Source organism: Struthio camelus, chromosome 1 (assembly GCF_040807025.1).
Source record: "Struthio camelus isolate bStrCam1 chromosome 1, bStrCam1.hap1, whole genome shotgun sequence".
In the NCBI taxonomy this organism is placed as follows: Eukaryota; Metazoa; Chordata; class Aves; order Struthioniformes; family Struthionidae; genus Struthio; species Struthio camelus.
Window position 1 is genome coordinate 177,353,353 of NC_090942.1, and position 15,172 is coordinate 177,368,524.

Below are 15,172 nucleotides of genomic sequence, written 5' to 3' on the forward strand. Positions count from 1 at the left end.
CTTTGCTCAGCAAGGTGCAGTCAAGGCCGCATCTAAAAATTATCTGCTGAAAGCGTGTTTCTGTCCAAATAACAATGCAACATCAGTTACTAAACCACTTCACGTAATTCCAGACGTTACCTTCCCTGCCTTCCCAAAGGTTTCTACATTCCTCATTTCACTAAAGAGGTCTGAACTAAGCAAAAGAAGCTGCTAATGAGAGTGGTTAAGATTCATAGAAAAAAGGATATTTATTCTAAATACTGCATCTACTCCTGCTACAGTCTACAGGAGTACAGGCTTATTCTTAGCACTCATTCTGAAGTTTAAAGGAAAGAAACGTTGATCCTCCCAGTTAGCTAATCAAACCCCAATGTCAAATTACTAAGAGACCTCAAAATTTAAGAAGTACAACTTACAAAGTTGACCCTTAATAGCTAGCAATGCTTTCAAAAGATGTTTATCTATAACTCCCAAGGTTAGCCATCCTGGAAAACGCCTATCAATTGCAGCAAGTCTAAAGGCCGTGAGATAACAAACAATGTGTGGGGGATATTGTTATAATTATGAAGCATAACTGCATAATTGCAAGCTGATCACTCATGCAAAAGATTGACAAAATCCATACAAAATATGTGAAATCACCACCCACGGAAAAATAATGCCTTCTGTGTAAAGCACCATCTCATCTACGTCAATCGTTTAGCAAACAGAAAAAAGACGAACGAACAAGACAGAAATAGCTCTAACTTGTTAGTAGACGATAAGCTTAAATTAGAGACCAAAGTACCTTAGTTACATTTGAGCAAAATGCCTTTTCAGGAACACCATTTATACCCATTCAGCACTGACCAATAAGAGTTTCTGTAATGAGAGCCACTAGACAAGAATAAAAGTGATATGGCAGACCAGAAGATTGAGTTGCCACCCAAGGAATTTATTCACAGCCCCCCTGTTTGCTCAAGGTTAAATAGCACAATTAGTCACCAAGGCCCTAGCTTCACAACACAAAAGCTTTGGCAGCACTTCTACCTTAAGGATTTCCTGGTCTCCCTTCCCCTTACAGCCACTTCTGTTTGCTGCCCCCGTGGTTATGCCAACGCATGCTGAATCACACCATGGTTCCACGCTGTGAATCAGGACCAGAGAGCTGTGCCAGTTTCTTGGCTTGGGGTGTTTTTTTTTTTGTTTTTTTTTTTTTTTTTAAAGAATCCTTTTTTTTTAAGCCCAGATTAACTCACTCATCTGTTTTATAGCACACTGCTATAAGCAACTGTCTCAGCACAACTGCAGAGGCAATGCATTGCCACACAGGAGGGGAAACGGGGAGCTTGCTGGAGGAGGAACTCCGTAAGCCAGTCCCTGTACGAGAGTCCCCATCTGACAAAACACCAGCCAGAGGCTCTCCATGCTTCCAGTTCACTTACTGATGCTCAGTTTTGAGGAGTGAGGAAGCTGCCTAGTATTATTTTAATGTACTTTAAGACACTTTAAAAGGAGAAACATGCAATTTCACAAGATAGTCACATGGCTTATAGTAGCCTGCACTCTATAGTATTTTAAGGAGCCACAAACTAGAATTTAACCATTATAAAACACATCTGTTGGCAGCGGTAACACTTACACTTGCATTTCTTCAATGTCTCCTTCCAAAACAGTAGCATATTTTAAGTAGTTATGTTTAGGTTTACTTATTGCAAAAGAGCTAATAAATATACCTTGTAGTTTGGGTTTTCTTTTCCTAACATGTTATTTAACTTAGTTTCCTAACCTCCTAATATATATTAAATTCCAGAAACTATCAATACACAATGTCAGATCTACTTTGACATTTCACTTTGTTCTTTTCCAGAGAGAACATCAATGGGGAGCTCAAGACCAAAAGCAAGATTCCAGAAATCAAAGCCGAACTCTGGAAGATGATTTTATGGCATCTCTTTCAGAAAGTGGGGCTTTCTGAATGTGAATGTATCTAGAGTAGAAATGTATTTAAACTATACATATCTATCTATAGTTCAAAAATAAATAAAATCAAAAAATAAAATCTAGGTAGATCGAGGAACCTCTCTCTCCTAAATTGGAGTTATCGGCTGTGAACAGGTCACATGATCATGCAGCAAGAGAAGCAAAGAGAAGAAAAATTTGAATCCATTTACGGTGAGAAAGAGGGATGGAGACATTCGCCCGATAGAAAGGAATGTGCTAGTGACAAATGCACCATGTCCAGTGCCAAGCCCTTCCCTTAGTGACAAATACCCCAGAAACCCCAACAGCTGCCAAAGCTATCTGCTTTCCATCCCACCCTCCGTACTACAGATCTTACAAACACAGTGCTTAAAGTAAACAGAATAGAGATTTCTTTTTAAAAAGAAACATCAATACTCTCCTTTTGACTCTCTACCACCAAGGCAGTGGTGCTTCCACCTCCCAGATGTGTGTTAAAGCACTTGGAAAAGCCTCGCTCTGGGCTACTAATTGGGCCAGCACGCTGCCAAATAGACCTACTCCCAAACTCCTTGCAGAGCTCCAGGCGCTCCAACTCGACCCCAAACAAATTCACTTACACTTCTGAAAAGGACGTCAAAGCGTTTGAAGGATTCTCCGCCCTCGTTGAGGTATGCTGCGCGGGAGATGAACGCCGTCTGCCCAACTAGCAGCGGGCTTGTGCTAAATTTTAACCTCTTTGGACACCTACTCAACTGCTATTAATACTCCAGTTATCAGATTTCACCGAGTTCCCACATGCTGCTCAGAATAGAAAGGCTTCAATGGAGGATGGGACTGATGGGACCGTTGCAGGGGTACGGAAACATGAGCACATTCTTCTAGTACTTGCATTCTTAACCAACTGATATTCAGCCTCGATAGCCACATTCACTGCTGAGATTTAAAGTGGTCTTGGTATTACAGAAGGGCTCAAGAGCAACTCCTGAAAATTTATATTCGACTGTTCCATAAAAACAAAAATCACAAGTATTTTCCACAGCCACTGGACCACTCCGTATCCATGCTGCTTATGTTATATAACAGTATAGAGTCCTGCACCCACCTTATAGTGAAGGGTCTGAGGGAGAGAAGGGTGGAGAAGAGAAATGCCAAAGAGAGGAAAAGCGGGGAGGGGATCCAGCCAGCCAACACCCTCCGTGGGAACTCATCTCCTTCCATCACCTCAGAGCCACGTCCTTTCACACCCCCTCTAAAGCATGGCGCTTCCTTACTGATCTCATCTATTATGCTTCCATGCTATTCTTAAATCTCTTATCAAAACAAAAACAGCCACTTCTAGATACGTGCATCAGCCTGGGCAGGTTACCAGACAGTCACATTATTCACTTCCTCCGGCTCTTTTCCAGCCCCTCCCTGCGTGGTCCATCTCCGCTAGCTTCCTCATATTTCAATCAAATTTATAGGCTGGCGTGAAGAGGAAAATAATATTTAGTGTATTGCAGGGTACGAGGCACACCTATCAAATAATAATAATAAAAACCAGTGCCAGTAGAACAAGTCTGTGCGCAGGGATGAGAGAGCCTGGCTGACAACTCAAGGCGATTGGCTCAGGGCTGGGCTGGAGGAAGCAAGAGGGAACATCTAACTAGTAGAGTAAGAGGACTGATAAGATCCTGCAGCTTCCTGCTCAAATGCTAGAGGTGTATCAAGGAATATTAGTGTATTTAGCATGGCAATGTTAACTGGTCCCTTTCTGTGTGTTTTTCTTAATTACTCCATTCCCCGAATCCCTTACAAAGCCGCATCTTTTTCTTCAGTAACTGCCTGGCCCAGGGTAATCAGGCTGGATATTTCTTTCACTTTTTCGTGTGAATGTAGAACTTTTCCCCCCAGTCTATACTAGTTACTTTTAAATTCTAGGTCTAGACTGGTATCTAGGCAAAAATAAATACCAGATATTCTGTTTCTGGAAGCTACCAGTCACATGCCAGGCACTTTGGCCAAAAAGCATGTGAACATCTATTGACTTCTATGAGAATTGATGGATTTGCTCTGCAAGGAATTAGAAGTTGCAGAATTTGCTCCAAGCTTACACAGAAGCTTAGTAGTTCTCAAAGTAAACGAAGCAGTTGATTTGAATTTAAAAGGATGTTTGAATTTCATAGGTGAAATCAATTGCCTATCAGGAAAATCAGCTTCAAAATACACAGCAATTTAGATAGATAGCTTTCGTACCACTACTTATAAATGCTCCGGGTTTCTATAGTTTTGAAGATATTGGTCTTTAGAACCCAGAGCGTATTACTTTGCTGAGTATCTCCTTGTTTGCCCTCTTAAGTTTACCTGTACATAATTCAGACCTTAAGTCTACTTAATAGTAGAGTTCAGTACTTTAAGCATCAGGGTTCTACTAAATGTTACCATTTCTATTCTTTTCCTGCTTTGTGTCTTTTATAAATTTTCAAATTTCACACACTCAGAGCTTCCTCCCTCCGAATCAGCACACTTAAACTCATTCTGCTGATCATTTATGCTAATTTTTCTTTCGCTCATCTTTGAGGATCCTTTCTCTTCCCTCCACCAAACTTACACCATCTTGTGTAAATTTTTCAGACAAATGTATGTTCCCCCATGCATTTCTATTCAAATTGGTTTTAGCATTCCTTCCAAAAGGGATAGTCAGTACATCCGTGGAGTCACTCTGAAAATTAAGTACCAAAATAGGCAATTAAATGTGACCTATAAATTTTGAGAAATATATATATATTATATATATATATATATAAACACATGAAAGTACAGCTGTCAGCAAGCACAGAAATAGTTTCACAGCCTCTTACTGAAAAATTACTCTGAATAAAGCATATTACTTGCTTTAGCTAAACTGCAACAACCATGGCAACTCACAGTCTGCCCTTTTTTCCAAGACATATCCATATTTACTTACTCTCCTGCCTGATGCCTCCTTGCCATTATTAAACTAAACATTTCCACAACTGCTGTCCTTTTTACTCCTACTCTTACATCTGATTGTAGGAAGAGGAGATGCTGAAATACTTCACACAGAGATACCAGAGGGAAGTTTTCAGAATAGCCCTCTATACTTACTCAGTCCTTCTCTCCAAGTTTCCCAGGTGCCAACTATGCCACAGCAACAGCCTGTGCGCCCTCTTACCTTCAGCCCTCAGGTTGGGGAAAAGCCTCCTGCATGCAGACCCCTGCCTTGGTGCGTGCCCAGGGAAGACTTATTAAATACAATCCTTTGTTATCTTTCTGTTAAGCACACAGGTGGCAATGTGCAAGTTCCTTGGGCATAAACTATTTTGCTTATCACAGCTTATAACACTCAGTACCAACTTCTTGAGGTTTATGTAATTTCCTGGGGAGTGTAAAAAAAAGATAATAAAAATAACTCATGTCTACACTATGTAATTGGTACCTGATATTTGGCAATGAAGGTATCGGTTGATAAAAAAGATGACTGACAGTAACCTGCACTGGTATTCCTATGCTCGTGTTTGTGCCAGTACTGAGTTTCACCAGTCCATATAGGCACTCAGTTGCTGTTACTCTAATGCATACACAGAAAACAGCAATTCAGTGCACAAAGATGTATCAGCTGTCGGCTTTTAGTGAATCAACAGATACACTGGTGTCCATGAGGCACCAGTGGCAGGTCATCCGTGCTTTACTCTGTTCGCACCCACCATCTCTTCAGGGGAGCCAAGACCCCATAACAGCAAGTATAGGCAAGACGACGACTTTTCTTCCTGAGATGAGACAGACAAATGTGGACTACAACCCAATTGCTCATGTTTTGAGGGTATTTGGAAAAAAGCAGCTCCCGCACAGATTTCTGATGGCAATTCCCCCCTCCCCACCCCAAACAATTCCACTGTAGTGTAGTGCTAGCAAAACTGCTGTACATAAGGACAAAACATACTTTGCATTCAAAATAAAGTATTTCCAGGAGAACCTCTGGGTACACGGTATGTTCACACACGTGGCTTGGTCATGTTACTTTGGATGGCTATGTTATATTTTGGATTGTTACGCTGCACAGAGAGTGACCTGTCTGCAGCCAGGTGAAAACAGGTAGCCAGTCCAGGCTATAAAGGCTGCAAAAACTGAGCCTGATGGAATATCCACTAGCCTGAACGGTGTGAACACTGACATGAACATTGCCAATCCTTGGGATTGCTGGCTGAGGATGAAACTTAAGTCTGAGAATTGGGGCAGTGTAAACCCCAGCTCCCTATTTTGTTCTAAGCTTTTGCTACATTATTAAAGAACAGATGCTTTAACAGTTTAAATTGAGATTACTGGGAGCACAGTTTTTCGAAAAATCTCACAGAACTAGGATTTCGGAAAGCATTTATTTATAGAGATGGATGGAGTGAAGATGACAAAATGGAGGTACAAGGCATATGCAATTTACTCTACGACAAAGATATCGGAAATAAGTCAAAGCTATGCTGGAATTTGTCCTTAAGTAGAGGCAAATCACTAATACATGACTGCATCATTTGGTCTCTACAGATGGCACAAAAACTTTAAAAGGACTACTAGGTGTTTTACGTAATATTCTGGCAAAATATTTCACAATCAAGTAAGAAGCACTAAAGAAATTAGAACGCTTCCTTGTTGAAAATTTGCCTTATTTTCTTTTGTTTCTTTGGGCTACTCTAGCAACCATCACACAGAGCAAAAAAGCATGAAAGCAAAACACAAACTGAACCTGACTTTCTGACTTTCCTCTGTTAAAAGTGGTTTAATGTGTATTCGCCCAAAGTAGCGAGTACCTAGGTCACAGAACTATAGCTGTACTTCATTATTTCCTAGATTTTCTTGATTTGCCTTCATTTGGTAAAACAGATTCTGAGCCAGGAAAGAGCACTTCAATTAACAGAGTCAAATAGCACCTTTATCTGAAAAGATAAAGGAACAAACAAAACAAACAAAAAGGTAAAAGAGAACGTATCTCCTTGAGTCAGCTCTACTAGAAAGCATGATATGAAACAGCAACACAATTTAAAATGAAACAAAATGCAAATATAAGTTTTACGCAGTATACTACCCTTAGCAAAAATATGCCCTCTCGTGCTGGGGAACAGACAAGATTTAAGTTCAGCAAACATTTTCCGTATTTGCTACAATTCTTGCCTTCTCTCCTCAGCTCTTACAATATCTCTGTGTAACAGAGCTACTTAAATACGTAATTTTCCTTATTCAGTTTTTTTTTTTTATGGCCTCAGATTTATTTTTGCAATATCTGGAGTAACTAAATTCAATTTGTTACCATCAGTTTCACTGGAAAAGTATTAATTTTCTTGGTGGAAAAAGAACTGTCCACCTCAACGACAATCAAAAGTACTTTAAGGCTACTTTAAGAAAGTAAGTCAGATAGAGGGTATTTTTAAACATTTGCTCAAAACATTAAACTTTTTGAGCCAGTTTTCTGGCCAAGATCTTAACACTGGAAAAATGAATGCTTCTTTACTGCAAAGTGAGAGAATGGGTAAAAGTCCAAATACTTGCTTTGCCAGAATGTTAGAAAGTCTGTGTGGGAGGGAAAAATGGGGAAGGGAAAAAAAGTTATGCTAGTCTGACCATATACTTCCGAAGCTGGTGAATTTAAATCAAGCAAAATTCTGAGTATACCAAACTACTGAAACCGAATGTGCTATTAGTCACTTGAGAGTTTCAGTTGTAAAAATCAGAGAAGTCTGAGAATAAGAACTCGAACAAAATTAATGATATGGGAAAGCAATCCCAGTCAGAGAAATACAGATGATCTCACACTCTCTCTTTCATTGGTACTCGTGAAGTATGTAATTTGTACCACAAAAGTGATGACTGAGGAAAAAAGCTTAATATACCAATTAAGACACCACCAAAATGCTCCAACAGACTAATACAACTAAATGCGGTGGTAGGGAGGGAGTGGAACAAAAGGATCCGATTCTGCTCCAACCAAGGCCATGGCAATATTCCCAACATTTTTAATGAGTGCATGAGTAAATGCTAAATTAGGAATCTTTCTTCTCCAGAGAAAGAAGATACTATATGCACTAACTCCTGGAAACTACAGTTAGCCATCTGCAGAATTTCACCAACTGTCTAGCCAAATTAAGCACTGGACAAGTAGGCTCCTTAAAGCACACATGGCGGTTGTGAGCTATCCTTCCCAGAAGTCAATCAAAACGCAGAGTCTGGATAACGAAAGTAACCCTTTGGGCTCTGGAAGAGGCCATTCTACAAATCCATTCTCCAACAATCCTTGTAATTTCCACATGAAAATCTGGCAGGATTTTTGACCTAGATAAGGTTAATTTAGTGTCTACTTTGAGACTCTCATCTGGGAAGTCCTGGGTTCTGAAAGATTAAAGGTTTCTTTAAAAACCTGTCAACTGCAATCATAATTGCATTTAATCATTGCAAAGATTAAATCAAACTAATGATTAAACTGCAGAGTATGTCACACCACCAGTGAGTTACAAGAAGGCTCAGCTTCCTAAAGCGCCAGTTCACACGTTGCATCAGTGGCTGCTAAATCCAGACCTGCCTCCTTTGGAGGTGTCTATGGAGGATGCCCTTTGGATCTCATGTTTTTAGCTCTGTGTGATTCAGAAATCTCACCAATGACACCACTGCCACTGTTTTACAATTCAGTGAAAAGCCAAGTTCTTATCTTCCCCCGGTTAAGACCTCTAATCTAGCCAGGATCAGAAATGTAAAAGCAGCTTGATAAAACTAATTGGATATTTCTCCTCTCATTATACTTAACTCTTGAGCTGTTAGTCTACCTGAAACAAATCGCACTTCAGGAAAATGACAGAGAAAGCCATCTCAGAGGTATCTTTACTTAGGAAGACGACTGCAACAAGCGAGACTAGGAATAAATTCCAAGGTCTCCATCTCTCATTTCATGTCCAAGCTAACAGAGCTACAAGGAAGAAATTCAGTCAGCACAGTGGGGGAATAACCAGTAGTATCTGCCAATAAAGACAAAAAAAGTCAAGTCTCTGCTGATGCTTAAGAAGCAATTTGTCCAACTGCAGGGAAACCACTTAGGTGGTTCTCGACAGGAAGACAACGATCATAAAGCACAGGAGAAAAGAGCAGGATGGGAACACCTTCATCCTTTGACACCCAGAGATAGAGTACGTGGGAGAAAACCAAACCGGATGATACTGCTCAAGGTTGCCAGATGGCAAACTGTTGACCACATTATCCACACATAACTGGCTGGGAACGAAAACTGACATCAAACGTTTTTATAATACGTTTTCGCTTTCTTGCTGCATGACAATAGTGAGGTGAAAAAGCCACCCACGGAAAAATGGCTGGAATACTCCTAATCTGTTGCTTTATCCTCTCTATGTGTCAGTTAACCTGCTAGAAGTTCTACTAGTACATATTTTAAAAATAAATTTAATAAAAATCAGTATTTCTAGATGGTTTTTAGCAAGCAAAGGTACAAAGCTATGCACCAGCCATCGTAATCAAGGACATTGCTTATGGCAGAGTTATGCAGTGTACAAGTTTTCTAATATAAATATACTTTAAAATACCTCATACTGAAGTGCAAGTTATGCAAGCCTCATCTTTAATAACATAAATCAGTTCCATCAAAAACAGCTCATGATATAACAAATCTGCCATCTGTTCGATGCTAATTTTTTGGAAGACACTGATTCAGAACCACTTCATAGTCACATTTTTTTTTGCTCAATCAAAAAGAAATAAGATGAATTTTAAGTCCTCCATCACATCGCATTTAAAGCTCTTGAAAAATACCACATAGAGCATATCCTGTAAAACTATAAATCCCCAAAATTTTTCAGGTAGAAGAGAATCAGTGGAAGCTTTCACTGGAAAGGAAAAAGCCGAAAGTACTGCATAAACTTTACATAGAAGGTCAAGTATGTAATCATTTTAATTATTGTTAAAAGCAACAAACGTAAGCCTCTGAAAAACAAAAAACAGATACAGGATCAGTACACAGGCAACTATACTGGAACTATTTTGTATCATATCACCAAAAAACAGTCTATGTTCCAAACAGAAAAGCTACTGGGAAAGAAAAACAAATTAAAGATGCTGAGGTATCATTCTTTGTAAAGAGAACAAAGAAACTCATGTCAAGAGCAGTCCCAAATCCCTTCTGTTTTAAGCAACGACATTGGAAACTTTGCATTGATGAAGGCTGATAAGGGCATGGAGATCAGTGGACTGTTTATGAAGTAAATGCACCTTTTCGAACATGTGAATTTAAATATATTTATGTTTACAGATTGTAAACGAGCACTGAAATCTCAAACGCACTCCTTTTGAGTGTACACCAACCCTCTCACCCCACCAACCCCAAAACACATTCATGGAAATGCTCTTCATTTCAGAGCAACCTTTAGAGATGAAACGTATGTTGAAATAATGTTTTCTTTAAAGAGAGTTTTTCTTCTTGCTAGCTTTGGTTTGCACAGCGGATTCTACAATTCATGTGTAAAAGGAAGCTATGCCAAAGAGCTTGCATAAGTTGAAGACTCACTAAGGTGCATCACCAATGCTAAGACAACTTTGGCATAGCAGTTACCAAAGGTAAACCAAAAAGCAATTCTGTATAAACAGTTAAACATAAAATGACTACAAAATCACAGCATTCAGAGTATTCATCCTCTTAAATAACTATTATTTTTATTGCAATTACTAAAAGCTTTTTGTACGGTTAAATGGTGAGAGATTAGTACAGAGTGCAATTTGCTTTGTTTAATAATGAATCGACTTCTTTTACTGCCCCATCTCTTCTGAAACCATCTATACTCAGTTTGTCTTATACCCTTGTCGTGTACCGATTTCTTCCTGCGTTGATTGCCACTTCCAAAACCAATGAGTTCAAAAAGCCAGTCACTTTCAATAAACAAATTTCCGGTACGTCCTCCACAACTAAGCAAAGGTAATTTTTTCTAATAATTACCTATGAATAACTTTTTGTATGGGGTATTACACACCAAGGTGCAGAAACCTTTAAGACTATCTTTTGTATTACTGTTAAAGACTGACTTTTTCTCAACTGGTACTTGTCTGCTGCTTCAAAGTGTGTGCTCTTTGAGGCTGACCCCATGTTGCTGTTTGTTTTGCGAGTTGCCTGGCACAGAAGCCTGAGCAATGGAGAATAAAAATAGAAGGAAAGCATCTTTGCTGGGTATCCCAAATTAACCGGAGAGTTACTGGAAGCCTATTCCGAACCAGGCCAGTACTGCCACATGGATCATCCACAGTCAAGGAACTGAAAAAACTGAAAACCAAGAGGAATACAGAGCAGAACAAGAGAGACCTCAGGCCACTTCCTCTTCATTCACAGGAAAATGCAGACACTAGGATATCTTCCTGGGCAAATACTCACTGTAATACATCTGTTTTGAAACTGAAGGGAGTCTTCATAATTAAACATATAGCATTGACAATCAGCTCTCAGTATCAGGAGCTGAAGTAATCTGAAATAATTGGCTGGAGAATTCTCTTGGGTGAAGGTAGAAGAAATATCGTGCATTAGTTTTCTTCCAAATTTCTCACTGCTCCTTATTTCAGCCTATAAGAAACCTAGCCTCTCCTATGACTACACACACATGCATAACTAACAGGAACACTTTCCATTAAATGCTGCACGCCAAAACCTACACACAATTAAGTCTGACCAAACAGTTTCTAAGAGTTTCAACATATTTGCTTTCCTGACAAAAATACTGCGAACAAAAGCTCCTTACATAAGTACCTCCACCTTGCATGAATTGGTACATTTCCATTAGAAAGACTGCTACCCCAGGAGAAAAAAGCAAGCTTTGCTCTCTCCTTTGACTGATGAGACAGCAACATGCCATGTTCACATGATGGAAACCACACAAATACATCCCTGGGCAACAGGAGACAAGAAAAGGCTTGATTTGTGTGTGGTGTTTAAAAAAAAAAAAGTTCATTGCTTCCCTACCTCCCCAGACTGGAATTAAGCCAATACACTTTTTAGTTCTGGTTTCTCTACGGACCTGGAAAAATCCTGTAGGTATGCAAACTCAATCCATTCTGCACTATGACACCGTATCAGGAGGTGACGAGAAGTATTTCGGTGATGCTGACAATAACCTGCAATGCCTCTGTGACCAGCAGAGATCCACTTCTCTATCAGAGTCAACAAAAGAAATAAAGGGCTTGATTCTTCTACATTAGCTCTGAATCAAATTTTGCTTTAAGTAATTTCTTTTGTGCTTGCTACATTACCCCCTAAGAAGTTCTAAAGGGCAACACAACTATTTAGGTGGAGCTCAAGTTAGATGGCTGCACCAAGCAGCACAATGAGGAAATACCGAAGCTCTGGTGGAAAGGGAAAAGCAGGCAAGGCTTTTTGACACTACCCCAGTGGCACACGACACCCAGTTTAGATGCACCATGGTGGGATTCGGCTCTGAATCGGTGCCCACAGAATGAACACAAGAGGCTACTTCCTCTGGCCCAGCTAGTAAGTCTGCCCAGTATGCCTTGCCCTGCAGATGCACCTCCGTTCAAATAAAATAAATGGAAACTGTCTACTGCCTGAACTGGTGTACTCCTTCTGCCTTCACAAGCCATGCCACTGGGAAGAAACATTCACTGCTTTTTGATCTACTTCTACTTAACCGTATTTGAGCTCATATTTGAGCTGCCTGAAGGGGTCAACCCTTTGACTTTCGTTCTCCTCTATTGTTTTGTTCAGTTTATATTTCCATTTATGCAGTTCTTAAGCCATTGTACTTTTTCATTGTAAAAGAACAGGCTACTATCAGCCCTTGGGAAAAGGCACATCATAAAAGCTAAAAAAACAAAACAAAAGACAAAAAACTCCTGGAAATTGAAATTATTTGATCTACTAAGTCTGTTCTTAAGATTAAGGCTTCTTCTCTCTTCTCCACCCTATTTCAGCTCAAGTTTGAGTCCAGTGAAGATTTCACAACAGCTCAGGTTAACCTCTATTTTGAGAAAAGATTTTGAAATCCCTTTGGGTTCAGATTCTCTTTGGGTTTTGCCTTGTCCAATTTTTTTTGCCTACTTCTCATGCCACTTTACTGCAATGCCTTCTTGTGCAAATGTGTTTTCTGCAGAAACCAAGCACCACCAGTGCTTTATTCCAGCTTTTTTCCTGAGCAAGCTCATGCTGCCCGTTAAAGGAACAGAATTTGTCATGCAGCTCTGGCACATACCTGACACTGTAAGCGCGGAGTACCTGCCTCAGTTTATTTTAAGTATTTCAACCAACAGCGCACGCTATTCCAAAGTGGTACTGAAAAGGCAGGTGGCAGTCGAATTCGTCCTCCTGTGTGTGCTGCCAGGTGTGCAGCTGAAAGCAGCTACGGCGCAGTCACTGCCCACATGGTACCCAAGCAAACAAAGCTCAGGCGCTCGCGCCCTTACTGTTCGGTGCCATCAGTCCATGGATTAATAGTTTTAAAATCCAACCTGACGAATAAAAAGAGTACCGCATAAGAAAAAATTAAGTAAGTAACTCACAAATGAAGTCACCTCATTTTGGTGACGATCACCACCCTAGACTGACTATACCACTTGGAATAACTGGAAATCTCCCTATAGATTATTTAATGGTTAAACAGAAACAAGCTTGTTGAGTGCATTCACAAGTTATTCAGCCAGTATTAGAGAAGACTGAATTCAACTAAGGAATTTAGTCATAGCTCAAAGAAAAAAAAATGTCTCAGTAAGACAAAATGTTGTTTACAAAAAGAAAAGCTATTTTTCAAAGGAAAATTTTTTCCTCCCAGTGAAAGAATGAAAACATCGCAATGAAATGGCAAATAATACTAGTGAATCACTAGTGCTTAGTGACCTTTGTAAGATTTCTCAGCAGCAATCAACATTCAGTACAAAAGATGAGCTCAGATTCCACAAAATGAAATGTTCTACACAGCAAAGAGTGTGTTTCAGGAGGAGCACAGCAGAGGAATATATCATTAGTGATGCATCACATTCTGTGCTTATTCAATCTGGGTGGGAGTGCCTTCTGCATAACCATCTGATGTGTGATCTTACAGTTTCTTACATTGTCCATGCCAAAATCAGGAACAAAATCTCTTGAATTAACTGATCTTTTTAGAGTAAAAGTAGGTCTTAATTTTGAGATGCTGAATATAGTATATGCAGATATATACCAGCTTATTTCTAAAAAATTTCAATCATTCCTATTTTTTTATTCTTACAAAGCTTTTGCTAAAATATCAAATTGTTTGATTAAAAAAATAATTAAGTCTTAAATTCCTAAGAACACGTAATAGTATTTTTCCCTTTGATTGCATAAACTGGGCACATACAGTACAACTCAGGTACTTGTCTAGATTAAGAGATTTACATTCCTGCCCTACCATGATCATATTCAGCTCTTCAGGTACCTCCATGTACTATGCTCTACACACGATGCTCCATACTTGCTAAAGTTTAACAATAGCCGATTGTTTGATTGATTTAGCAAATTTTATTAATTGCTTCCATGGAATTAGTGACAGATTTTTTCTTAGTCATGCCTCTTAGAGAAGGTTATCATAGATTTACAGAAGTTAAAGCATCCTGATGTGATGTTTTCAAAATCACGTACAGGAGTGTCCATATTGGGCCAGATCAAAAGTCTGCTTAGCCCAGGATCCCATCCTCCTGCACAACTGCACACGATTGCCTAAGGAAGAGTAAAAATAGAGCAAGTAAGCAGGCAAGATGCTTCTCTCAGAGACTTTGAGCTAGATGTAGTTTCTCTGTATTCAGTAACCCTTAAGAGATTTCTCTGTTGTGACCTTCTCCACTTTATCCCCCGAATCCAAACCTTAATCATCCACAGTGTCTTCTGACAACAAAGTTTACTACCCTTTTGTTTGCTTCATTCATTACTCTTGTAACAAAGGCCATAGTTTAAAAAAAAAAAAAAAAAAGTTCGTTTATTTTGTCCACCATCATCTCTCTTTCAGGCTCTGTTCACCCATCCTCTTTCAGGCTCAGGACTCCTAACTTGTTTAATCAAACCTGGAGCAGAAGCAATTCCATTGCCTAGGTCAGAGAAGGGCCAGGAGAACGAGAATTTTCTAGCTCGACAGTATTCTTTTCCGATATTTTGGGGGAGGTGACGTGAGAAAGGGAAGAAAGGGAAAATGATTAAGGTCCAAAGACTCAGATGGCATTTACAACACCAGCAGACCAGATTGACACAGCAGCACAA

General features: G+C 39.6%; 1 protein-coding gene across 32 annotated transcripts in view; it reads right to left on the minus strand.

Annotated features, from left to right (window-relative positions):
• Positions 1-15,172, minus strand: part of LMO7 (LIM domain 7) — a 134,836-nt gene that overhangs the window by 50,302 nt on the left and 69,362 nt on the right. The window contains exon 1 of one of the 32 annotated variants that reach the window (XM_009680147.2): positions 2,544-2,578. The exons of the other annotated variants lie outside the window; for them this stretch is intronic. The gene's annotated coding sequence lies outside the window, so the exon portion shown is untranslated. Of the gene's footprint in view, positions 1-2,543; positions 2,579-15,172 lie in introns of those variants that run through there. 32 annotated transcript variants of the gene reach the window in all.